At 33.5% G+C, this 27616-nt stretch overlaps 1 protein-coding gene across 1 annotated transcript in view; it reads right to left on the minus strand.

The window, feature by feature from the left end:
• Positions 1-27616, minus strand: part of CDH12 (cadherin 12) — a 969321-nt gene that overhangs the window by 731339 nt on the left and 210366 nt on the right. The gene's annotated exons all lie outside the window — the stretch shown is intronic.

The following is a 27616-nucleotide window of genomic DNA, read 5'->3' on the forward strand; positions in this document are numbered from 1 at the left end:
TCTATTTCCCCATCTTTGTATCCATTGACACACACTTGCTAAATTTTAGAAAACACACATATACCCCCTCCCAGCAACGTGTGTTGGAATGTACATTATGTGACATTATATGTACATTAACTAATATCTAGTTTCTAAAGAAGACTATACAAACCAGCTAGGGGAACACACTAATTAAAATGATGATGACATGATGTATTATAGTGTTTTAAGATGATAATTACATAGTTTTTACAAATTTTATTACATATATTATTTTTACATATATTAACAACATATAAAACTTAAATTAATATAATAATAATTATGATGATGAATATGATAAATTAGTATTTATAAAGCACTTTAAGGTTCACAAAACATTTCACAGGTATTGTTTTATTTGTTTCTCAGAACCCTGGAGGATAGATGCCCTTATTTTCTACATTTTATAGATCAGGAAACTGAGGCAAAAAAATGTGAAATGCCTTACCTAGAATCACAGTAAGGTTCTGAGACAGTATTCAAATTCAGGTCTTCTCAATACAGAAGATGATATTGTGCCTCCTACTTGTCTCATGATATATTAATAATGATAAGTCAAAAATGTGATTATTCAAATTCTAACATGGTATAAAATGATTAATTAAGAATGTTTCATTTTAATTTCATCATTTTCTATGAACTTAGGATTTTTTATTTCTGCCTATAAATCATCACTTATTGATCCTTAGTGTTCTTCATTATGACAAAGAGACACTATCTATCTTGAAATTGTCTCTGTTGACACCAAAACCCAGGACAAAAAATATTATCCAGCTTTTTTCAAAATCATTTTGGATCATACTGCCTCATTTAGGGGGTGATGGTGCAGTCCTTGAAGTAAATGGGAATTCAGCTTGCAGAGCTTTGTGATTCAGGTTCCTAGAAGTTACTTCATCATCAAGACCATGAAGCTCTCTTTAATAACACTAGGAGTACAATTGCAGACAAGGATATAAATCAAGACTAAAGTACAAGTTGTCCCCCAGATAGAAATTTTAATTTCTATGTATGAATACATAGCAGTATTCTTAAATTGAGCTAAGCAAGTGTATTGCCTTTTCCCACATTTCACATGTATTTCAATATTTTATCTAATGACTGGATTTCAGACATCAGAATTGTTTTTTTTTTCCTAAAAATTCTTTAACTCAAAATAGTCTATAGGAATTTTAAGTTCATTCTCTTTTTCAATTATACTAGCCACTTTTACAATTATTTAGAATATGTAATATCCAGAACCAGAATACACTTTTTATCAATAACCCAATTGTATTTTCTGAAGAAAATCATAAAGAGCAATTTCATTTTAAAAAAAAAGTAAATTTGACTGATTTAACTTAGCAGGATATGGTAAATTAAAAGTCATCACCTCAGAAGTTCTTAATGTGGGATCTGTGAAATTTTTTTTATTAGCATTTTTCTTATAGCTTTTTATATACAAAGCATATGCATGGGTAATTTTTCAACACTGACCCTTGCAAAAACTTCTGTTTCAACTTTTCCCCTCCTTCTCTCCACCCCCTTTCCTAGAAGGAAGGTAGTCTAATTTCTTTTATATCTGCATGTATGACTAACATGCTTCCTGAAATATATACTACTTGTTCAGCTAAGTAGCACTAATATATTTACTATAGAATACTATTTTAAATAAAGAGCATGACATAACAAAGAGCCCAAAAATAAAATATCATTTTACCAATAGGAAAAACATGAAGAAATTCCACTGAAATTATAATTAGGTGACAAAATGCATATATATTTGAATGGAATTTTTGAAAAAAAAAAGGTTATACATAAAAATTAAAGGAGAAAACTTTGACATTTCATAGAGAGAGCTAAGATTCAGACCAAATCTTTTATTAGAAGGCATAATAAAAAGAATATATGAGCAAAGAAAGATAATGTAAATTTTAATAACAAATTGACTCTGGCATTTTGTGAAGAGACATACAGTTTCAGCAACTGGCATCAATGGACCAACTTATATTTAGATAAACTCATAACCACAATTGCCATAGGGTAATTTTACCACAGCAAATTTTAAAAACAGTTTATAAAAATGTAGGGCTGTTATCTGAGTAGTCATATCCACACTACAAAAATTGCAAATACCTGTAGGTTTGAATATATTGTAGCTATATAATAATGACCTATTAATTTTACAAAATCAATAGGAAATGCCATGTAGTAAATAAATTAATTTCAATTTATAGCAATACAAATTAGGGGACTTTGGGGAGAAATGACAAAATGAAATTAAAGACAGAATATATATAACAAATAACTAAATAAGCTCAAATATACATAAACACATACAATCATCAGGTTCTTAGGATTATTAGATCAGAGGATTAAATTACTAAAAACTGAAAGAAAAGTTAGGATTGAAATAATCCATCACTTCCAAAAGCCAAGATGGCAGAATAGGCAAGAAATCACCATAACTCTTCCACAAAATAATCATAAAATAATGCCCTGAACCAAATCCTAGAACAGCAGAACCAGCAAAAAGACGGGGTGAATCAATATTTTAGCCCCCAAAACTTGGAAAATCAATAAGAAATGTCAGGCAAAAGTGAAACACAGTCCAGGATTTAAAGTGTCCCTGTAAGCCAGCAGCTATCCTCACCTCAGCATACCAGTTAAAGATAATCATTTTGGCACAGTGGAGGAGATAAAAGCCAATGCCATCTGTCTAAGAACAGTCAAAGGAATGGATAGATTCCTGCTCTATAAAGTATCATGTGCTTTAAGGTAGTCCTGTAGAAATGCAGAATATATCCTACCAGTCTCAGGCCATGACAGAAACCAGCACAAAGACTCTAACTTAGAACCAGGTAAGTTTCCAGACTTGCAGTAATGCTAGCAATTCCCCACTGCACACACCCCTCTCTCCTCTGTTCTCCTCTGTGCAGCACCAGACAGGAGGATCACCTGTGGACCTTAGAGCAACAATAGTGAAGCCAGGTCTGCAGCTCCCTACAAAAGAAACCTGAGATAGTGCCTCTTCCTGTCCTCCCCCAGAAGCAAGGCTCAAATTTAAAAGTAAGGGAAAAGGTCAAAACTGATGAGCTATTAAAAAACAATAACAACAACAACAAAAGAATCTGACCTTGGAAAGTTTATTATAGTGAAAGGGAAGATGAAGACACAAACTCAGAAGAGGAAAACAAGCCACAGAACTCCAAAGAAAAGCAAGCAAGTCCAGAAAGAAGTCATGGAAGCGCTTGAAGAGGAGTTAAAAACATGTAAGGGAGTAGAAGAAAATTTGGAAAAAAATAAAAATGATGCAAGAGAATTATGAAAAAAAGAGTCAGCAACTTGGAAAAGGAAAACAACTACTTAAAAAGTAAAAATTTCAAAATGAAAAAGGAAATATATAAATCTAATGAAAAAAACAATTCCTTAAAAGTACAATTGGTCAAATGGAAAAGGAAAAAAAAAATTCTTAAAAGTTAGAATTGGACAAGTAGAAGCCAATGACTCTATGAGACATTAATAATAAATGATAATAAATAATAAATGAAAACTGGAAAAAGGGGGATTTCTAAGGGGAAGCCAAGATGTCAGAGTGAAGACAGGAAACTCAATTTCCCTCAAAAAACACATGAAACTGAGTCTCTGAACAGAGTCTGAAGCAATGAAAACACTCTCCAGCTTAGATAGACTGAAAGTACTTCTAGAAGAACAGTCTCACACTGTGAAAGAGGTAATCAGCCTAGCTCAGACTGAGTTTGGGAAAGCTAGTGAACCTTAATCACAGCAAATCAGCAATGGAGAGCCTCGGTCTTGGCTCAATAGAGAAGCAGACCAGTAAGGCAGCTTCTAGTGGCAACTCAGAAGGCAAACTCTGGCAAACCAGTCGGTTTCCTAAAAAAGAGGTAGGCAAAGCTACCCTTGCAAACACAAGAGAGGCGCTATGCTCAAAGTCAAGGCTCAAAGTTTCATAGAAAACTTGGGACAGTGCTCCCTTTACCCCAGGAACACAGCTTAACAACAAAAGTAAATAAGGAGTAAAGAGAAAAAGAAAAGGAAAGAAAATGAGCAAGAAAAAGAAAATAACCTTGACCGTAGAAAGTTATAATGGTGGCATCAAAAACCAAAACATTACCTCTGACAAGGACAAAATAGCCACAGAGGAAATCTCAAAGAGTGATATGAATTGGTCTGAAGTCCAAAGAGGTTTCTTGAAAGTACTCATAAAAGTGTAAAAGTAACTAAAGAGGTAGAAGAAAAAATGAGAGGTATCCAAGAGTCAATAGCCTGGCAAAAGAAGGCTTTTCCTTAAAAATATAATTGGTCAAATGCAAAAAAAAAATCACTGAAGAAAATACCTTCAAAAAGTAGAATCAACCAAAAGAAAAAAATACAAAAGACAATTGAAGAAAATCATACGTTAAAAACTAAAATGGGGCAAAGGGAAGCTAATGATTCTATGTGACAAGAAGAATCAGTCAAAAAACTAAAAAGAATTTTTAAAATGGAAGAAAATGTAAAATAACTCTTTGGAAAAACAGTCAAACTGGAAAATAGATGCAGGAGAGACAATTTTAAAATTATTGGTCTACCTGAAGGGCATGACCAAAAAAAAAAAAAAAAAAAAAGAGCTTGGGTAGCTTTCTTCAAGAGATCATCAAGTAAAATTACCAAAATATTCTAGAAATAAAGTGAGAAATAGTCATTGAAAGAGTAGTCATTTCCTTTGGAAAGAGATGCCACAAGATAAATGAAGTAGACATGCAACTGAAAAAGCTGGAAAAAGAATAAATTAAAAAACCTCAATTAAATACCTAAATAAAATTTTTGAAATGCAAATAGAGATTAATAAAATTGAAATTAAGAAAAATATTGAATTAATAAATAAAACAGAGTTTGTTTTATGAAAAAAAAGCAATGAAATAGATAAAACTTTGCTTAATTTGATTAGAAAAAGTAAAGAGAAAAACCTATTAGCAACATCAGAAACTTATTACCAACAAAAAAGAAATTGAATGCTGAATTGTATGGCAGCAAATCTGACAATCTAACTGAAATGGATGAATATCTACAAAAATATAAATTGCCCAGATTAACAGAAGAGGAAATAAATTACTTTAAAAGTCCCATTTTAGAAAAAGAAATCAAACAATTCATTAATTGACTCCCTAAAAAAAATCTCAATGGGCAGATGCATTTACAAATGAATTCTACCAAACATTTAATGAACAATTGATTCCAATATTGTGTAAGCTATGTGGAAAAAGAGGTGAAGAAGGAGTTTTGCCAAATTCCTTCTATGACACAAATATAGTACTGATACCTAAACCAGGAAGAGCCAAGATAGAAAAAAAAAATTGCAGACCAATCTTCCTAATGAATATTGATGCAAAAATTTCAAATAAAATATTAGAAAAGAGATTACAGCAACTTATAAACAAGATAATAATTTATGGTCAAGTAGGATTTATACCAGCAATGAAGGGCTATTTCAATATCAGAAAAACTATTACCATAATAGACCATATCAATAGCAAAACCAACAGAAATCATGTGATAATCTCAATAGATGCACAAAAAGCTTCTGACAAAATACAAAACCCATTCCAGTTAAAAATATTAGCGAGCATAGAACTAAAGATCATTTTCCTTAAAATAATAAGCATTATCTGTGTAAAATCAACAGTAAGCATCATTTGTAATGGAGAGAAGCTTGATATGTCCCCAGTGGGATCAGGGATGAAACAAAGATGCCCATTATCACCATTATTATTCAATATTGTACTAGAAATGTTGGCTTTAGCAATAATAAAAGAAAAAGAAATGAAAGAAATTTGAATGGTAATGAGAAAAAATTATCACTCTTTGCAGAAGATATGATAATATCCTTAGAGAATCCTAGAAAATCATTCAAAAACTTACTGGAAATAATCCACGGCTTTAACAAAGTTGCATGATATAAAAAAACCCCACACAAATCACCAGCATTTCTATATATTACTGACAAAGCCCTTCAGCAAAAACTAGAAAGAGAAATTCCATTTAAAATTACTGTAGACAAAACAAAATACTTGGTGGGCCTACCTGGCAAGACAACCGCAAGAACTACATGAACACAATTACAAAATACTTCTCACATAAATAAAACATTTAGAAAATTTTCAATCAGTCATGGGAGGTCAAGCTAATGTAATAAAATGACAATTCTGCCCAACTTTGTCTACCTGTTTAGTGCCTTATCAAACTGCAAAAATTTTAGAGATATTGAAAAAATAATAACAAAATTCATGTAGAAGAAAAAAGGTCAGGGATATTTAGAGATTAATGGATTTAATGGAAAAATGTATAAAGGATGGCAGGTTAGCAATACCAGACCTAAAATTATTTTATAAAATAAGAGTCATCAAAACCATTGGCTACTGGCTAAAAAACAGAGTGGTAGATCAGTGGAATTGATTAGATACACACAACATAATAATCAAGACCTATAGCAATCTAGTATTTAATTATCCTGCAAACTATACATAGCTTCTGGGACAAGAAATCACTATTTGACAAAAATTGCTGGGAAAACTGGAAAATAATATATCAAAAACTCAGCCTAGACCTACATCTCACATTCCATCCCATAATAAGGTCAATATGAGTACACGATTTAGACATAGTGGATGATACTATAAGCCTAAACTAATATTCAGCTGCATAAAATAATTTTCCTAAAGTGGTAGAGTTAAGATTTGAACCTATGACTGGTAAATCAAAATATAGCAGCATTGGTTACTCTGTTGTGGTTCAGAAAGCCAGATCAACAGTGAGACCTCTAGTATACCATAGAAGGCAAATTGTGAGTCCCTAAAACTCAGCACAACAAGCAGGACCTGCCTGACCACTCACTGAAGTGGAAAAGCTTGCAGCACTAGTCCCAGGTCAGTCAGTAAGAAGCCCTGTCACCCTGCAAAGGCATCTTAGGACAATCTTTAAAATTGAACAAAAAAAGCAAAAAGAGCTCTGACTATAGAGAGCTACTATGGATACAGGGAAAACCAGAACAGAAGCCCAGAAGAAGACAGCAAAGGCATAATGCCTTCAGATGAAGCTTCAAAGGAGGATGTGAACTCAAACTAGGAGAAAAATTCAAAAGGTTCTCTTGGAAGAGTTCCAAAAGGAATTTAAAAGAGAGAGGGAAGAAAAATGGGGAGAGGAGGGAGAAATAGGGATAATAACAGCACCTAGCTCTCATGATTATCATGAAAATCAAACGGGATATTTATAAACCCTTTAGCCTGGCACATAGTGTTGTATAATTTTTAAAATTTTATTGTTGTTTTTAATTACCAAGGAGAGACAAAGTAGACATTCCTACTATGCCTGATGGACACTACTGAAAAAAGTCAATAAAAAGTAGATGCTTTCAGAGTGCTTATAATTTATCAGAAATTTAACATCCCTCTTCAAGTACTTATTAGGAATATGAGCCTGAACAAGACACTTCACCTCTGCAAGTCCTAGTTTCTACATCAGTAAAATGAGTATCTAACGGGACTATACGGAAAACACTTTACAAATCCAAAGTACTATGCAAATGGCTGTGCAGATAAGCTTGAGTAAGACAATTAACCCAAGACCTAGAGAAGGGAAGGACAAATGACTTGAAATAAGGTTACAAAGAGTCAGATACAACTAAAATAACTCAACAATAACCAAAACAACAAAGTATCATGCAGATATTAATTCTTAAAGTGATACTCAGTACAGTATTTGATACATTTCAACAAAGGAATTAAAAACAAAGAAACAAAATGTCTGCACTTGATACAGCTCAGCATTACTTGCATTTGGTTACTGTCTTGATTGAGCAGTAGGGATGGGAGGCTGGCCAGGGCTATTGCATATCCTCCACTGAAGGTGCTATTGCCTTCAGTCGTAGATAGCTCCTCCCCAGCAAGACTGTCAGTTTGGAGCCCATAAGGCTGAAGCTATGCATATTGGAGGTAAGTTGCATGGCAGCTCTTGCAGGATTATGGCTTCAACATATAGCCTCTCAGCTCCTAAAACACTAGAAATGGAAGGGGCACAAAGTGGCAGGTTTACTCAGCAGCAAGAGAAGTAGCAGGAGCAGTGGTGGTGGCACAAACAGTAGCAGCCCAGGCAAAGGTGGAGGATCCAAGACTCCTGGCAGCCCTGTATAGGGACCATAGCTTCCCCCTCCACATCTAGCCCCACAAAGAAGCTAGGGCAGTATGCAGTGGGGGGTAGAAGATAAAGGTCACAATCCCTCTCAGAAACTGAATTGGGTCAAGAAGGGAGGAGCCAAGTTGTATTGGCTTGTTTCTCCACAGCTGGAATCCCCACTTTCCCCTTTGGGAAATTTGGTGTTGAGAGAGAGAGTTAGGCTGTGGACTGCAGATGTTTTCCTTATGGGAAATTTTTGTTTGGTGCTTGTTTTTTGCCACTTCTGGTAGATTCTGGAACCAATTAAGAATGGGCACAAAGACATCACTTTACAATCATTATTAAGAAAATGCAAAATACATATGAATTAAATACAAAATAACTTCCTGACAGGGGAAAGTAATCAATGGGGATAGGGGAAATAGTGATCAGGAAAAGCCTTGAGATGAAGCACCTGAGTTAGGCTTGGACAGGAACTAAGTATACAAAAGAGACAAGAGGTGAAGCAGGTAGATCAGTTTTTATAATTGTACAATATTTGGAGGGAATGAGGTTAAACAAATCTGTGAAGTAAGAAGGAGTCAGGTTGTGAAAGGTTAGAAAACAAATGAATGCTATACATCCTGGGTACAATAAGAAGTTTATTGGAACTTCTTGAGCAGGGGAAAGATATGGCCAGACTAACATCCTACTTGATGCTTAGTCTCTATAAATAATTTATGTATCATATGTTTTTGAGTTTCAGAGTGGGGAGATAGGAACAAGCATCTAATTTTGTACCAGGCATTGTCTTTTATGCTTTACAAAAATCCCATTTGATCCTCAAAAGAAGCACTATTATATCTATTTTATAGTTGAGGAAACTGAGGCAAACTGGTTTAAGTATTTTGCCAAGGATCACATGGCTAGTACATGTCTGAAGTCATATCTGAACTCAGGTTTTCCTGACTCCAAACCCAGTTCTATTCACTGAGTCACCCACCTACCTGTCATGAGCTATACTGAAGAGTATTGTACTCTTCAATACAGTATGGTACAATGGAGAGAGTGTTCAATTTGGAGTCAGAGGATCCAAATTCAAATCTTGTCTATTACTACTTGTTTGACCTTGATTACTCAAACTCTCTGGATTTCGGTTTCCTTAAATGCAAAATAAAAGGTGATTTCTAAGGATTTTTTCAGAGCCGAATCTATAGTCCTAAGGACAGAATGACAGGGTCCATTTATACTGTATATGTCCTATCATAAATTACTTTATATGGATGAAATAAATTTATTGTGTACAACTAAAGCTGGTCTGTGTATGTGTGTGGGAGCACATATCTTAAAAGATCCATTATAAGAAGACTTTTTCAAACTGAACCATTTAATCAGTAACATGAAAACAGTAATAAGAGAAAGCTTGCAGATAAAACAAGCTGCTACTCAGCAATCATTAAATTTCACAGAGAATATTTCTCATTTCATTTAGAAAAACATCACTCTTTTAAAGGACTCAAAAATCCTGTAAAAGTAATTTCCCTAGTTGACATAAGGACTTTACCACAAAAGAAATCACTAATTGGTGTCACACCAGGCCAAATTAGTCTGTCACCCAACTTGCAGACATTAGTGACGGTAGAGGAAAAAGTTAACAGAATACTTTGACAAGATCACCATAAGAGAATCAAACCAGAATAATGCAACACAAAGAAAATATAATTTTTTGTTCTTTGAAATAAAATGAAAGTTGTAACAATGTTCATGGATAGTCATTGATTCCCTCATATTTAGAAGCTGTATTCATTGAGAAATGGTCAATTGTCACTTGTAATTCATTAAAATGGGATAAATCATAAAATGCAACTTCATTTCGAATGGAACAGTTTGACAAATAGTTTGACAAAGATTTTGCAAGTTTAATCACAAATTTAGAGAACTGAGGTTGCCTTATGTACCTGATAGCAAGCAGAGTGCCTACCACATGATGGTCACTTAATACTCATGGATTAAATTATTGAATTCATTTGGGTGGCACAATGGAGAGAGCACTGAATCCACATTCAGGAAGATATGCATTCAAATCACATCTTAGGCACTTGCTAGGTATGTGACTCTAGGCAAGCCACCTAGATTATAAGCATTTCAGTTTCCTTGTCTATAAAATGGAAATAATTATAGTACCTCACAGGTATTATTGAGAAGGTCAAATGAAACCTTATTTGTAAACCTTAAAGTGCTAAATTAATGTTCACTATTGCTATTTTATTATAATTATAGTAAATTTATATATTTACCTAAGAGACATAGAAAAGACCATAAAGAGTTAATCATAGGCAAAGTTATGCATTATGTGAAATTTCTCTTCAGTGTGTCTTATAATTTCTAGCCAAACGTAATTTTTCCTTATGCAGTGTCTTGTCTCCACCAAATGCCCAAGGCCCCCCTCTTCCCAAATCAACAGGATAAGTTTTTCTCTTTTGTAAAAACTTATTTGTCCTTGGTTCTTTTTCTAAGGAGTTTACTGACTCTAATTTTATAATTTAATAACAATAGTATTTAATGATTTGTGTTGCCCTAACATGTTATTGCAACAGGAGATTTTCAAATTTTAAAATAGCATGAATGTAAGGTCTTGATAGAGCAATAATTTTCTAATAGTGGAGTTTCAGACATTTTGGCAAATGAATAGGAAGTGGAGTGAAGATAGGAGACAAATGTCTTTGCCTAGCTTTTCTCTATTTGCATAATCTACAGTGACAATTCTTTCTGCTTGTAAAGCTGGCTTTAGTATAGTATTTATTCTGTGTTACACACTTACTTAAATTTCACATTTTTTATTGGAAATTGTTAAAATTGTAGCATTAGGCTATTGATCTAAAAACTAGTAATTTAAATTTGTGACAATAAAATTGTCACGAAGACCCCAAGAAAGACTTTTAAATCATTAGTGATATTTATTTTTTTACATTTTTTATGTCAACTTAGGACTGTAAATAGAAAAAACAATAATTTCTCATAAGCATATTTCTTTTAGGATCAAAATGCCAAGTTTATTTCACCTCTTTTAGCTCTGATATCACCTTTATGTCACTATGATCTATATCCACAGCAGTCTTGAACCTGATCATTTATCATCTGAAGCCTTACCTAGAAGCTTTGTTCTTAAGTTCCAAAAATCAAAATAGATTCTCTGCCTTATGAAGGAAAATAAATAAATAAATTCCCTTTCAAACATCATCAAAAGAATATGAATATGAAAACTATTTATAAATATGTTAAAACATTTCATAATGTATAGTTTACATTTAATGTACTACTATATAGATAAGAGTTATACTTTTGTGAAGTGTTTTTCTTTAATATTCCTTTCTTAGTACTTTATGTGCTTTGTGACTGTGTAATTTAACTATTTTAAAGTAGGTGGGATGAGTTATATACAGAAATCCTGACAGTGGGAAGAAGGGGAGGATTTTAGAAGCAAGGAAAGGTATTGAGCAAGAAGCCTATCAACTTTAAATCATTCTAAAGCAACAAAGAAGAATACTTGAGAGGAAATAAATTGCTTCTGCAAGTTAGGAATTTAATACATGTATTTTTCTCCTTTTATATGATAGCACATGATATTCAGCAATAGCACACACTTGGTACTGCTCACAAAATTTCATTCTTGGATTAATACCTTCAAAGTATTCCTATCATTTTATATATCCTTGATAGTAATTTAAATTGAGGAATACTTTATTTAAAAATGGTACACTAAAATTAATTGATTTGAAATTATTTTACAAAAGTAACTGATAGCATAAAACAACTAGAAATTATTAGTAAATAGGTTAAAATGATCAATAAAATAATATTTTTTTCCAATTAAGAAAGAGGTAAATAAAAGGAACCTAGACATTGAATATGAACTTAGATGCTCAGGTATTCCAATAATAATTTAATTGTATTGGTTAAATCATTGGTATAACAGATAATTATTTATATCACATATTTTATACATTTTTCTTGAAAAGATGCGTAGCTTGTTAATTTCCATTAAAATACTCTAAGGAGGCCAATGATAATTTTCCTCTAGCTTTCATTTATTACCAACGTTATGGCATAGTAGTACTATAGTAATTGCATTATAGATCCAGAGCTGGAAGGAATTTCACAGGTCATCTTCAGTAATGCAATCTTTTCACTTTACATATAAGGAGATGAAATGTAGTGAGTGGCTCAGGGTCACACAGATAGGAAATAGAGGTAAATATGGTTCAGTTAGCCCAAGGAATCCTAGTATAGTCTTCTTTCTACTATATTTTGCTACAATTTCATCTTAGCAGAGCTGGTAAACAGTTCTCATCATGAGCTGCCTTAAGCCACTTATTTTCTAGACAGGATAGAAATCAATCAATTAATAAATTCATAGACCATAATTTTACAACTGAGAGGGAATTTAAGTGCAATAGAGCTCTGTCAGCAGGGACTGGTTTTTTTTTTTTTTTTCATTTTACAGACAAAGAAACTAAGGCCCAGTCAGATAAAATAAATTGTTCAGAGTCACATAAGTACTTTCTGTGGTTGTATTTGAACCTAGGTCTTGTTAAGATATTCTTTCAGAATCAAAGAAAGATAGGATAAGAAAGTAGAAACTTCCATAGAGATCATTTAGAATACAGATTCTTAATTCAGGACACATGGATCCTATGTAGGCTATAAATAGATTTCATGAAATCTGAGGACATACAACTGGGGGAAAAAAATCACAATTTCTGTTAATCCATAATGGAAATTTAGCATTTCCTATGATCATTACTATTAGCAACATATATCCTAATAGGGGTTTATAGGCTTCATGAGACTAACGAAGGGGTTTATGTTGCTTAAAAAATACTAAAAACAAAACAAAACAAAACAAAACAAAACAAACAAAACACACACACACACACACACACACACACACACCCTTAATCAAGACTGAGCCCCTTGACATGCAATGGAATTTTACAAAAAAAACAGTTGCATACACAGATTCTTAGCTATTGAAGTACTATAAGCAGTTTGTTTATATAAAAATTCTCTTGCTAATTAATTCCATTTTATCTTAGCTCTAGGCTAAACTCAAAGTCTCTAGCTTACTACAGCTACTGTCATACTGTAGCTACTATCATACTGTAATATAAAGGACAGCCTAAGGAATGTGGATCATGCTAGAGGAACTGTTACAGCTTTTTTGGAGGTATGGATTGGAGAATTGGGTAGGATAGGGTCATTCACCTATAAATGATTTTCCCCCTTTTGTAATGTGTATTTATTTCTTTTGTTTTTGTTTCAAAGCATATTTCCTTAATCTAACTTCTTCCTCAACAACCAAAGGTAGTCACAAGAACAAGAAGATGTTCCAACTAGTTTATACCTCACAGAAGAATTTACATGTAGGGTATGCAGTTATATTTAATATTTACCCTCCTGGCCACATACAAACAAAAATCAAAACATTAAATATGTTAAATCAGCTATCTCAAAATGTCATTTCTTTGATTTAAACTTAACCAAAAATTATTAGATTTGGAACTAAGATGTTGGAGATAACACATGTTTCTTTCTGAACTTCTCTCTCAGCCCTCAGACTAATTCACAAATTCAGCCTCTGAATTAGCTTTAGACTGGCAGAATCCACGAATATTGGGATGGCAACAAGTTACCAGCAGAAGATAATTTCAAAGATCCCCAGAAAAAATCTGTTTCAATCCGGGACCAAGGGAGGAAGGCCAAGCACAAGCAAGCTGAGCACAGATCCCAAACGCAGTGCAGAGTCCTGGGGTGGCGGGAGTTCTGCAAAGCAGAGAATGGGGGTGGGGGAGGGAGGAGGGGGGAGCGAGAATCTACAGCAATATTGGCTTCTCTGCCCTGGCTGCAAGGCAGTAGATCAGCAGAGAAGTTATAAAACATACAATCCAAACACAAAAGGTAAATAGTGAACCCCCAAATGTCAGGATCTAATGGGACCTGGCCATGCCTACGCAGCACTGGAGTAAGTCAGCATAGACTCAGTGTAGCCACAGCCACTTTTAGAGGAATTTTGGAAAATCTCTCCTGCCCTAAAGGCAGACCATAACATTTTTTTTAAATGAGTAAAAAAGCAAAGAGAACTCAGACAGTTTTTATGGTGAAAGAGACAAACAGATTTCAAATCCTGAAACTAAAAGCAGATGGTCCCAGATGAAGCCCCAAAGGGTGATATAAATTGATCCCCACACAAGGCTCTCCTAGAAGAAATTTAAAATGATCTTAAAAAGCAGTTGGAAGAAAAATGGAGAAAGGAAAAGAAAACTTTGCAAGAGGGTTTGGAAAAGGCATATAACTCATTAAAAGATAGATTTGATAAAAGGGAAAAAGAAAACAATTCACAGAAAAACAGAATTTGTGAAACATAAAAAAGAAAATAACTCCTTAAACAATAGAATTTGTGAAATGAAAAAAAGAAAACAACTTCCTGAAAAACAGAATTTGTGAAATGGAAAAAAAAAATTCCATAGACACTATTTTTCAGGAAATCATCAAAGAAAATTCCCCAGATGTCATAGAATCAGAAGGTAAAATGGCCATTGAAAGAATTCATCAAAAACCTCTTGAAAAAGACCCCAAAATTAAAACTCCAAAGAATATCGTGGCTAAGTTGCAGAACTATCAACCCAAAGGAAAAAATATTACAAGCAGCCAGAAAAAAAAATTCAAATACCGAGGAGCCACATTACCCCTTAAAAAATCAAAGGCTCCTCAGTATTTGAAAAAAAAAAAAAATATATATATATATATATATATATATATACATATATCATCAGAGGAAACCTATTATGATTTTTTTAAAAGCTTAATAAATGCTTTTTGTTTATTAATTTATTCCTTGAGGACAAGGACAGGATTTTTTTTTTTGTTTGTTTGTTTCATATCACAGTGTCTGACACTTAGCTCTTAATAGATGTTTATTGACTGATTTATCAAAGATTTTAAAGTATCTGACCAATTTGACCCTCTTATTCCCTACCTCTTCTTCTCTAAAGGCTTAGATCTAAACTGTTCCAATCTCCCCAGATCTTGTACACTTGTTTAACCTCTGATAATCAGACTGCTTTCCAAGGATTGGTAAACATCTGTAGCTCACAAGAGTGCTCTTCTTTGTTCCTCAACTGGGCCTTGGCTGCTGCTAGCCAATCCTACTATACCTGCCTTATCAACTTGCTAGACCACTCTCCACACTGGTGCTTCCTAATTTTTTCTTTCTTTTTTTTTCTTTATAGCAAATGTGTAATTTAATGGGAAAAATTGACCTTTTCAATTAAGCTGACTTAAGACACTCCTCATGGCCCCGAGTCTCGTGGCCTCCAGTCTTGTAGCCTCCAGTCTCATGATCCCCAGTCTCATGGCCCCCAGTTTCATGGCCTCGATTCTCGTGGCCTCCAGTCTTGTAGCCTTGATTCTCATGGTCCCCTAGTCTCGTGGCCTCCAATCTTGTAGTCTCCAGTCTCATGGCTCCCAGTCTCATGGCCCCCAGTCTCATGGCCTCGAGTCTCATGGCCTCGAGCCTTGTGGCCCTCAGTCTCATGGCACTTCTCATGGCCTCCAGTCTCTTTTTATTGACAGAACCCATGCCTGGGTAATTTTTTACAACATTATCCCTTGACTCACTTCTGTTCTGACTTTTTTCCTCTTTCCCTCCACCCTCTCCCCCAGATGGCAAGCAGTCCTATACATGTTAAATACGTATCTAATCCTAGATACAATATATGTGTGCAGAACCGAACAGTTCTCTTGTTGCCCAGGAAGAATTGGATTCAAAAGGTAAAAATAACCCAAGAAGAAAAAGAAAAATGCAAACAGTTTGCATTCATTTCCCAGTGTTCTTTCTTTGGGTGTAGCTGCTTCTGTCCATCATTTATCAATTGAAACTGAGTTAGATCTTCTCTTTGTCAAAGAAATCCACTTCCATCAGAATACATCCTCATACAAAAATAGATAAGAATCTATTTCTTAGCCAATACCAAATGGTTTTGGTGACTGCTGCTTTATAATATAGTTTTAGATCAGGTACAGCTAGGTCACATTCATTTGATTTTTTTTTTCATTAATTCCCTTGAGATTCTCGATCTTTTGTTCTTCCATATGAATTTTGTTGTTATTTTTTCTAGATCATTAAAATATTTTATTGGAAGTCTGATTTGTATAGCACTAAATAAATAGATTAGTTTAGGGAGTATTGTCATTTTTATTATATTCGCTTGGCCTATCCAAGAGCACTTAATATTTTTCCAATTATTTAAATCTGACTTTATTTGTGTGGAAATTTTTTGTAATTTTGCTCATATAATTCCCGACTTTCCTTTGGTAGATAGATTCCCAAATATTTTATGCTATCAACAGTTATTTTGAATGAAATTTCTCTTTGTATCTCTTGCTGTTGGATTTTGTTGGTGATATATAAAAATGCTGAGGATTTATGGGGATTGATTTTGTACCCTGCAACTTTGCTAAAGTTATGAATTATTTCTAATAGCTTTTTAGTAGAATCTCTGGAGTTCTCTAACCATCATATCATCTGCAAAGAGTGATAGTTTGTTTTCCTCATTGCCTACTCTAATTCCTTTAATCCCTTTCTCGGCTCGAGGCCAGCAGGAAACCTATTATGATTGAGGGAAAGAAGGAAGGGGGATGAACACTGTGTGACTCTTATGCTCATCATATTTGGCTCAAAGAGACAATATTAGACATATTTGTTTCCACTGAGAAATTTCTCTCACCTAATAGAAAAGTAGGAGGGAAAAGGGGAAAAGAGAAGGGGTAGGAAAAATAGAAGGGAAAACAGAACTAGTATGGGGAAAGGTATAAGAAAGGATGAGGGACTCTAAAGGGGGAGGACTGCTTGAGGCAATTGGTGCTCATAAGTAAAATACTGGGGAGGAGGAAAAGGGGAAAAGGAAAGAAAAAAGTATAATTTGGAGTTAATAAGATGGCAGAAAAAACAGAATTAGTAGTTTTAACCACAAATTTGAATGGGCTGAACTCTCCCTGAAAGCAGAAACAGATAACAGACTGGATTAAAAGCCAGAACCCTATACAATATGTTGTTTACAGGAAACACATTTAAAGCAGGGAGATACATATAGAACAAAGGTAAAAGGCTGGGGCAGAATCTATTATGCTTCAGGTGAAGCCAAAAAAAGAAGGGGTACCCATCCTGATCTCAGATCAAGCAAAAGCAAAAATTGACCTAATTAAAAGATATAAGGAAGAGTGTGATGACCACACTAGCACCCAGGATACCTCAGAATCAGCCAGAGTCAAGATAAGCAAAAGTCCTTAGTCTTTATTCTTGGTCTTTAGAGTATAAGTGAAGGGGATGGAAATAGGATCTCCAAGACTGCCTTCTTCCTTATCCACCGCAAAAAGTGATCCTGGTTAGTCTTACTCCACCCCCTAGTCCCTCCTACAATCCTTTGTATACACCAATCATTGAGCCAGCACAGGATAGTGGAAAGGGCCATTTTTCCAAGCATATGCCCATAGAGTGTTGTCCAATTGTTAGTTAGCCTCAAGTGCTCTGGTGTCCTGACCTCAGTGCATCAACTCAAGAGTTTCAGCCCTCTACAGAAGGGCACTATATCTTGATAAAGGGTAGCATAGATAATGAAGCAATATCAATACTAAACATATATGCACCAAGTGCTATGGCAACTAAATTCCTAAAGGAGAAGTTAAGAGAACAGCAAGAAGAAATAGATAGCAGAACCATAATAGTGGGGGATCTGAACCTTGTTCTCTCAGAACTAGATAAATCAGGCTACAAAATAAATAAGAAAGAAATTAATGCAGAAAGGAAAAGATAATGACAAATGTTGGAGGTGATGTGAGAAAACTGGGACATTGTTGGTGGAATTGTGAACAAATCCAACCATTTTAGAGAACAATTTGGAATTATGTTCAAAAAGTTATCAAACTGTATATATCCTTTGATCCAGCAGTGTTTCTCCTGGGATTATATTCCAAAGAGATCTTAAAGAAGGGACCCACATGTGCAAAAATGTTTGTGGCAGCTCTTTTTGTAGTGGCTAGAAACTGGAAACTGAATGGATGCCCACCAACTGGAGAATGGATGAATAAATTGTGGTGTATGAATATTGGAATATTATTGTTCTATAAGAAATTACCAGCAGGATGATTTCAGAGAGGCCTGGAGAGATTTACATGACTTGATGCTAAGTGAAATAAGGAGAACCAGGAGATCATTTTACACAGCAACAAGAAGGTAATGTTCAACTCTGATGAACGTGACTCTCTTCAACAATGATATGATTCAAACCAGTTCCAATTGTTCAGTAAAAGAGAATCAGCTATACCCATAGAGAGAACTATGGGAAATGAATGTGGACCACAACATAGCATTTCCACTTTTTCTGCTTGCATTTTTGTTTTCTTTATCAGGTATTTTTTTCTTTCTTTCTAGATCCATTTTTTTCTTATGCAACAAGATAACTGTATAAATGTATATACATATATTAGATTTAACATATTCTTTAACATATTTACTATTTATGACACTACCTGCCATCTAGGGGAGGGGGTGGGGGCTAAGGAGGGGAAAAGTTGGAATGAAGGTTTTGCAAGAGCAATATTGAACAATTACCCATGCATATGTTTTGTAAATAAAAACCTATAATAATGAAATAAAAAGGAGTATATATAGAATTCCTAGTTGCAATTTGAAAGTAAAAAGATGATAACTAAAAAAATAAAATTAAGGGATGAGAGGGGAATGGGAAAGGGAGAGATAAAATGATATAAATTATCACACATGAAAGAGGGGAGAAGTTTTTTTTACAGTGGAGGGGGAAAGGGTGAATATAAGGGAGAGTTAGTGAACCTTGCTTACCTCAGAATTGGCTCAAAGAGGAAAAAAACACATTCAACACAATCTTATTTTACAGGAAGATAGAAAGAAAGAGACAAGAGAAAGGGGTGGGAGGGATAGAAGGGAAGAGAGAATAGGGATGGAAATAAACAGAAGCAAAACAGTTTTTAAAAGGGTGAAAGAACAGAAAGCATAGAATAAATATGTTATGAGAGAAGGGAAAACAATTGGCAATAGTAATTGTGGAAAAAAAAATTGAAGCAACTTTCTCTGATAAAGGCCTTATTTCTCAATCATATAGAGAACTGAGTCAAATTTATCAAAGTAGAATCATTCACCAATTGATAAATAATCAAAAGATTTAAATAATTTTCAGATGAAGTAATCAAAGGTAGTTATAGCTCTCTCTATATATACAAACACACACACGTATATATATATATATATATATACGTGTGTGTGTGTGTGTGTGTGTATTTAAATACTCTAACCCACTATTGATTGGAGAAATTCAAATTTAAAAAATTCTGAAGTACAACCTCCTACCTATTAGACAGAAAAGAAAAAAAAATGGCCAAGGGGATGTTAGAAAAATGAGACATTAGTTTACTGTTAGTGGAGTTCTAAATTGATTCAACCAGTCTCCAGAGCAATTTGGAACTATGCACAAAGGGCTACCCTTTGACCTAGCAATACTATTTTAGGTCTGTATTACAAAAGATATTTTTAAGAAAGGGAAAGGGCCTATATGTACAAAAACATTTATAGCTGCTATTTTCTGGGAGAAAGAATTGGAAATTGAGGGGATGCCTGTCAATTATGGAATGATTGAATAAATTGTGGTATGGTGCTTATGATGAGACACTATTGTGCTATAAGAAATGATGAGCAGAATGTTCTCAGAAAAACCTTGAAAGACTTCCATGAGCTGAGTCAAAGTGAAATGTTTTACGTAACAACAATGTTGTTTATATGCTCATCTATGAATGAGTTAGATATAATCAGCCAGACAATGACCTAATAGAACTCTAACTAATGCATGAGGGAAAATGCTCCAAGAAATACTCCAAGAAAGACTGATAGTATCTAAATACAAATAGAACATATTTTTTTAAACTTTATTTTTCTTAAAGTTTTGTTTTTGTATTTGGTCTTCATTTTCCTTAACAACTAACCTGTTATGGAAATATTTTGTAGCTACACATGTATAACCTCTATCAAATTGCTTGTCTTTTCAGTGGGAGGAGGGGAGGGAAAAGATAGAGAATCTGGAACTCGGTTTTTAAAAAGAACATTAAAAACTGATTTTAAACATTAACTGTGGAAATTAAACTACTAAATAAGGGGGGAAAGGATAAAAATTAGAAGAAAAAATAAAATATTCAAGAAAAAGAAAAAAAAGAAAACTAGTTAACTCCAGTGTTCAAAAAGGTTACAGGATTAGAGAAAAGGCTTGCAAGTCATTGTTCAATATGTCAATATTGTTTAATTGTCACTGTGAGATTAATCAATCAAACATAGATATTCTGGAGTCTAGGTTCCCAGTAGCCAGGAAAGATTTGTCAGAATTGCTTTAACAGGATCTAGTCATTTTTGCCACTTTTTAAATCCAGACTCATTACTTAAAGTTCACCCCCATGCAGTTTGGTTTACCTTATTTAATATTAGGATTTTTTTTTTTTAATACATCATGGCTTGCTTCTTACTCAACCCCCTCCCAGTTGAATTTATTAATCAAAGATACCTATCCAGATAGAGTGGGAATCAAGAAGAAAAATCTAAATGTACTATGTTCAAAGAGATAAGTCCTCAGGCTTCCCCCTTTTCCCTACTTAGACCATAGAGATATTATTATTCCTGGCTATAATCTGGTTTGCTTGATGAGAGGGTGTTCCAGTTAGGTTCATGTTTAGAAACCAGGCAGACTACCAAGATCAATGTTTAGATCTCTGCCCCTTTAGAACACTTATTTTATTAACTCTACAATATTAGAAAGCAAGGGGTCTGTGATTTTTCATATTTAAGTTATGTGGTTATTGATAACAATAAGGGAGAAGTGCTGGCTTGGAATGTAGGTATGTTTTGCTAGCCAGAGAAGGCAGTGATGTAATCCAGGCATGTTAAATACTTAGGTAGAAATAAAAGTGACATTTCATTTGAATTACTAATCTCCTGAATACTTTAATGCTGGATAATGAATACACAATTTAAAATGAATTTATTCTTACTTCCAAAATTGATATTTTGTTTACTTGATATCAAATTGTTCTGAACCATTATTTTAATATTTTTTAGAGTTGTTGGTTTTACTTTGTACCTTGGAACAAATATAGAAATATTTTAATTTTACATATGAACATATTAGTAAAGAAATAATTTATTTCCTTTGATTAAAATAAGACTGATATATTTGGCAAAGACCCAATGACAATTTTTCAGCACCTACATCTATATAAATTGAACCCTTACACATTAAAGAAAAAGATGTCAGTCTGGTTGAACTTAAAGATTCTTTAATTCAAATCTATCATTTTATGTTTAAGGAAATTGAGTCTTAGTGAGGTCAAGTGATTTGCCAAACATTTCTTGAATAAATGTCAAAGGGATAAGATAAAATTTAAAGCCAAATTCTCTAATTCTAAAGCCAAATTTCATACTATCTCAGCCTGAGTGTTAGAGAAGACTTTTGGCTTTGCCAAGTCAATGCTTTGTCTTCAGAGGGGATAACTGCCACTTTGTATTATGCAGTTCGATTGATGATAGCAGTATATGTTTGATTTTAAGTTTTAAATTTATTTTTTATTACTAGGGACCTGATAAGCATAACATTTTCTAATAAAAAAGAGCAAGGAAAAATATATTCTTTGTGATTCAGTTATCCTTTTTATGCTTGACATTTAATAGTATATTTTAGATATAACAAATTAGTTCCAATGAATGCAACTTAGTGATTCAGTGTTTAAAGCACTGGGCCTGATGTAGGAAAACGAGTTCAAACGTCACCTCAGAAACTTGCTGTGTCACGGTTGGCAAGCCACTTAGTTTTTATTTGCTTTAATCCACTGGAGAAGGAAATAACTAACCGCTCTAATATCTTCTGTGAAATAATACTCTTGATTCCTTGGAATGATCTTCATATTTCTCAAGATTCTTTCACCATTCTTCTTGTGCCCCTTTAGATTCCTTGCAATTTACAATGTCTCAGACACCTAGATTACAATGTAATATTCCAGATGTAATCTGAATAGGTCATAGTATAGAGCAAAGCTTCTTAAATTATTGGTGACAACCCGACATAGTGTTATGTAACTGAATTTGAGGAGTCATGAAATTATGATTTATTATTAGTGAATGATTTATATACCTAGTTTATATACCTTTTGGGCAAAAAGGAGTTTCAATTGGAAAAAGTCTAAGAAACTCTGCTATAAAGGGACTATTCTATCACTGCCAGGAGCACTTGGTAATGGTGGTGGTAGTGGTAGTAGTAGTGGTAGTGGTAGTCCCAAGTTCTCACAAAGGCAGTACTTACAAAATGTAGCCCAAAGTTTTGTTAAGTTAATCGTTTTTTTTTTTTTTCCCCCTCCTATCATGTCACATGGCTAGCACATATTGAGATTGTAGCTCCTAAAACTCTTGGGTCTTTTATAATTATAATTATTGTTCAGATAAACTGAATGCCTCTATGTCTATGTCTAATCATGATTCCTCTATTCTGTATTTTGAAGTTGTTTTATGAACACCAGCATAATGCTTTCCATTTATCCTTACAGGATTTCATCTTATTTAATTTAGTCCAATGCCTTAGACTGTCTACAAAATTTTGGATCCTGACTGTGATCTGATGTTAGCTTTTCCTCTCAACTTTGTGTAATCTATACCTGTTAAAAACATGTCATGTGTGACTTTATTGCTAAAAAATTATTATTGATGAAAATCATTGATACAAATCTTAATTAGAACAGAATAAACCATAGATGCCCAGGATATACCACTGGAAATATTATAAGTTGATAATGAACCATTAAAGACTATTTTTTTCAGCTCAGCCATTCCTTGAGTTTCAATTCTATCTAGTTTTATTATTTGGTAGGACACTTCTCATCATTTTTTCCATAGTGATACAATAAGACATATTATTACATCTAGGATAATTATATCTAAAACATATCCCCAATTTATTAGTTTGGAACCTGGGTTCTAATCCTTCATGAAGGTACTCACTAATTCTGTGTCCTTAAGGAAATCCTAACTTTAGTGTTACTCAGTTTTCTTGTAAAATGGGGAATGGGATAGATTTGGGGATCTCTGAAGTCCCTTCCAGGACTAAATCTTAAGATCCCAGTGAGATGCTCTTGAGCTGTCGTGCTCACTATTTTATTAGTGACCTGAATGAAGGTAGGAAGCATATAGGAATACATAGTCTTACACTTTGACTTAAGTAAATACACTAAAATAAATGAATGATAGGTAAGATCTAGTTTTAAAACTATATGAAAAAGATTTGGTAATTTTTATTGAGTTGATTACCTATGTTCACTAACACTCCTTTTCAATAGGATCCAGTACTACTAAGGTGCATTCATTGAAAATGAATGTGTTTTATACATACTTGGTCAGAACACAATTGTTTTGGTCTTCAATTCTATTCTATGTTTCAAGATTTCTAATATTTAAAAGCTTTGTAAATGACAAAGGCATAGTAGGGATATGATAGGTGTCTTTAATATGTGAAACATTGCCATATGGTATGGGATAGGGTGAAGCCATATTCCTTTTATTCCAAAATATACCTAGGATAAATGGGTAGAAATTAAAAGGACTTATAATTTAGTTCCTTATGAGTTCTTTATAAGTAAATTAAAACTTAATAATAACTAATATTTTTATAATGCTTACTATATACCAGATCCTGGAACTTAACAATTATTACCTTTTTTAATCCTAGAAGGTAGGTGCTATTGTTATTCCCTTTTCACAGATAAAGAAATTTAAGTTGAAGTTAAGTGACTTAAGTCTTGTAGCTAGAAGATGTCTTTTTGTGAGATTTTAACTCAGGTCTTCCTGACTCTAAGATCCTCTCAACTTTTACTGCTTCTACCTAACTATCTAGTGATTCCTTGTCACTAGAACTTATTGTTCAGGAGGACATTGAGTTACCTACCATTAATCAGGGATGTGGTAGTTTTTTGTTTGATTGGTTTTATTTTCATGCACTAGGAAAAAAAAAGTTGGTCTCTTGACCTATTAGATACCTCCCAAAGAATATGATTCTGTGTTCCTATGGATGGCTAGAAAGCATTATTACTAATTATGTTGCTTTTAAGTGAAAGATGGAAGCATATAAAAACTCACTTTAATAACTTCTTAATATACATTTTTATTATTTTAATATATTTTCTTTCAAATAATTAAGTTTTTTTGGAAACCTGAGTTCTCAGAAACTTATAAAATATGATACTATTTGGAATAACTGAACTTATTTGATGTAGATACTTGTCTCTAAAATTAATTTTAAAGTAATATTAAAACTTTAAAGCACCATAATGTTGTACTTTGGAAAATCATTGAAAAATATATGGTTTTACAAATGTGTACATACATATATATTTATATATGTATGAATATATACACATGTATCTTTTCAATTGTGTTGATATCAAAGGGACTTTGGGAGAGGTTTAATTATGTTGTTAGCTTTGAGTAATATAATTTGTTCATTTTTCCCAAATCATAAGTAAACATTAGCATCATAATTCTTCAAGCATAAGAAATACTGTTTTTAGTCCTATAGCTACCTCTCTCCCTTTCAAAATCCAATACTTTTATTAATTAAAGCTTTTTACTTACAAAACATATGCATGGGTAATTTTTCAATATTGACCCTTGCAAAACCTTCTATTCCAAATTTTTCTCTCCTTCCCACCATCCCCTCCCCTAGACAGTAAATAGTCCAATACATTAAATATGTCAAAATGTGTTAAATCCAATATATGTATACACATTTATACAGTTATCTTGCTACACAAGAAACATCAGATCAAGAAGGAAGGAAAAAAACTGCAAAGGAAAACAAAATGTGACCAAACAACAACAGAGTGAGTGAGAATTCTATGTTGTGATCTATACTCCAGTACCAACAAACTCTCTCTGGATGTAGATGACTCTCTTTATCACTGAGCAAGCAGAACTGGTTTGAATCATCTCATTGTTGAAAAGAACCATGTCCATCAGAATTGATCATTGTATAGTCTTGTTGTTGCAGTGTATAATGATCTCCTGGTTCTGCTCATTTCACTTAGAATCAATTCATGTAAGTCTCTCCTGGCCTCTCTGAAATCATCCTGCATTTCTTACAGAACAATAATATTCAATAACAGTCATATACCATAATTTATCCAGCCATTCTCCAATTGATGGGCATCAATTTAGTTTTCAATTTGGAAGAAAGTGTACTCCTTTCTGTCTCCATTTAGTTTTCTCCAAAGATCTATCATACCTAACTTTTCTAGTATTCTATTTACCTCTTTAACTTCTTCCTTATTTATTTCATGATTTGATCTAGTTTGAGAATACAAGGTTGAGATCTCCCACTATTACAGTTTTGCTGTCTATTTCTTCTTGCAGCTCTTCTCCTTTAGGAATTCAGATGCTATACCACTTGGTGCATATATGTTTAATATTGATATTATATCATTATCTATGGTAACCTTTAGCAAGATATAGTTTCCTTCCTTATCACTTTAAATTACATCAGTTTTTGCTTTTGCTTGATCAGAGATCAGGATGGCTAGCCCTACTTTTTTGACTTCACCTGAAGCATAGTAGATTCTGATCCCACCTTTTACCTTAACTCCATATGTATCACCCTGCTTTAAACATGTTTCCCATAAACAACATATTGTAGAATTCTGGCTTTTAATCCAGTCTACTATTTGTTTCCTCATTATGGGAGAGTTTACCTCATTCACATTTATGGATAAAACTATGAATTATGTATTTTCTGCCATCTTATTATTCCCAAATAATAGTTTTCACTTTCCTTTCACCCTTACCCTCCCTCCCCAGTTTTTAACTTAGGGGCACCATTTGCCTCAAGTAGCCCTCCCCCTTTAGAGTCCTTCCCCTTTTCTTATACCTTTCCCCTACTATTTCTGTATTCCCTTCTATTTAGCCTACCCCTTCCCTTTTTGCTTTTCCTCTCCCACTTTTCAATGAGGTGAGAGGATTCTAATTAAACCAATTATGTCTAATATTTCTCTTTGAGCCAAATCTGATGAGTGTAAGATCCATGCAATGTTCATCCCCTTTCCTTCTTTCATCTCCCTCCTTTCTTTCCCTCAATCATAAGAGGTTTTCTTTGCCTCGTCCTGAGATGTAATTTCCCTCTTTATATCTCCACTTTTCCCTTTCTCTGGTACAACCCTGTTTCCACTTCTAGTTCCTTTTTTTATATTATAACAGTAAAATTAATTATACATGCACTCTTTATGTATGCCTATAATAGAAATAAAGTTTTCAAGAGTTCTTTTTACCTTTTTATGCTTCTCTTGAGGCCTATATTTGGAGGTCAAATTTTTTGTTTAGTTCTGTTTTTTTTTCATCTGAAATAAATGGAATCCACCTGCTTCAATGAATGCCCATCTTCTTCCCTGGAAGAAAATGCTCTGTGTACCTGGGTAGTTTATTCTTGGCTCTTTCCAAGCTCCTTTGCCTTTCAGGAATATCAGATTTCAGGCTCTTTGATTCTTTAATGTGGAAGCATTAAATTTTTATTGTGGTTCCTCGGTATTTGAATTGTTTTGTTCTGGCTGCTTGTAATATTTTTTCCTTGGTCAGATAGTTCTGAAATTTAGCTATAATATTCCTTGGAGTTTTAATTTTGTGGTCTCTTTCATGAGGTGTGTGATGAATTCTTTGAATGGCTGTTTTACCTTCTGATTCTATAACATCTGGGCAGTTCTCTTTGATGATTTCCTGAAAAATAGTGTCTAGGTTTTTTTTTTAATCATGATTTTCAGGGTGTCCAATAATCCTTACATTATCTCTCCTAGATCTATTTCCCAGGTCTGTTGTTTTCCCAAGTAGGTATTTAATTTTTTTCTATTTTTTCTTTTTTCTTTCTTTCTTTCTTTCTTTTTTTTTTTTTTTTTTTTTTTTTTTTTTTTTTTTTTTTGTTTTTGTTTTGCTTGACTGATTCTTGGTGTCTCTCATCAAGTCATTCATGTCTGTTTTTTTCACTTCTGATCTTTAATGAATTATTTTCTTCATTTACTTATTTTTGCATTTGTCTAATTAAGTTTTTAAATAAGTTCTTTGGTTCTGTGGAATTTTTTTCCATTTCACAAAATTTTCTTAAGTATTTATTTATTTATTTAATTTTTGCGAATTCTGTTTTCCTGGGAGTTCTTTACCTTTTCCATTTCACATTTCAGGAAGTTGTTTTCTATTTCCACTTTAGCAAATCTTTCTTCTAATGAGTTATATGCCTTTTCTATACCCTCTTGCAGAATTTTCCTTTCTTTACTCCATTTTTCTCCTAACTCGCTTTCAAGATCCTTTTTAATTTCG

The sequence above is a fragment of the Antechinus flavipes genome, chromosome 1 (assembly GCF_016432865.1).
Source record: "Antechinus flavipes isolate AdamAnt ecotype Samford, QLD, Australia chromosome 1, AdamAnt_v2, whole genome shotgun sequence".
NCBI lineage: Eukaryota > Metazoa > Chordata > Mammalia > Dasyuromorphia > Dasyuridae > Antechinus > Antechinus flavipes.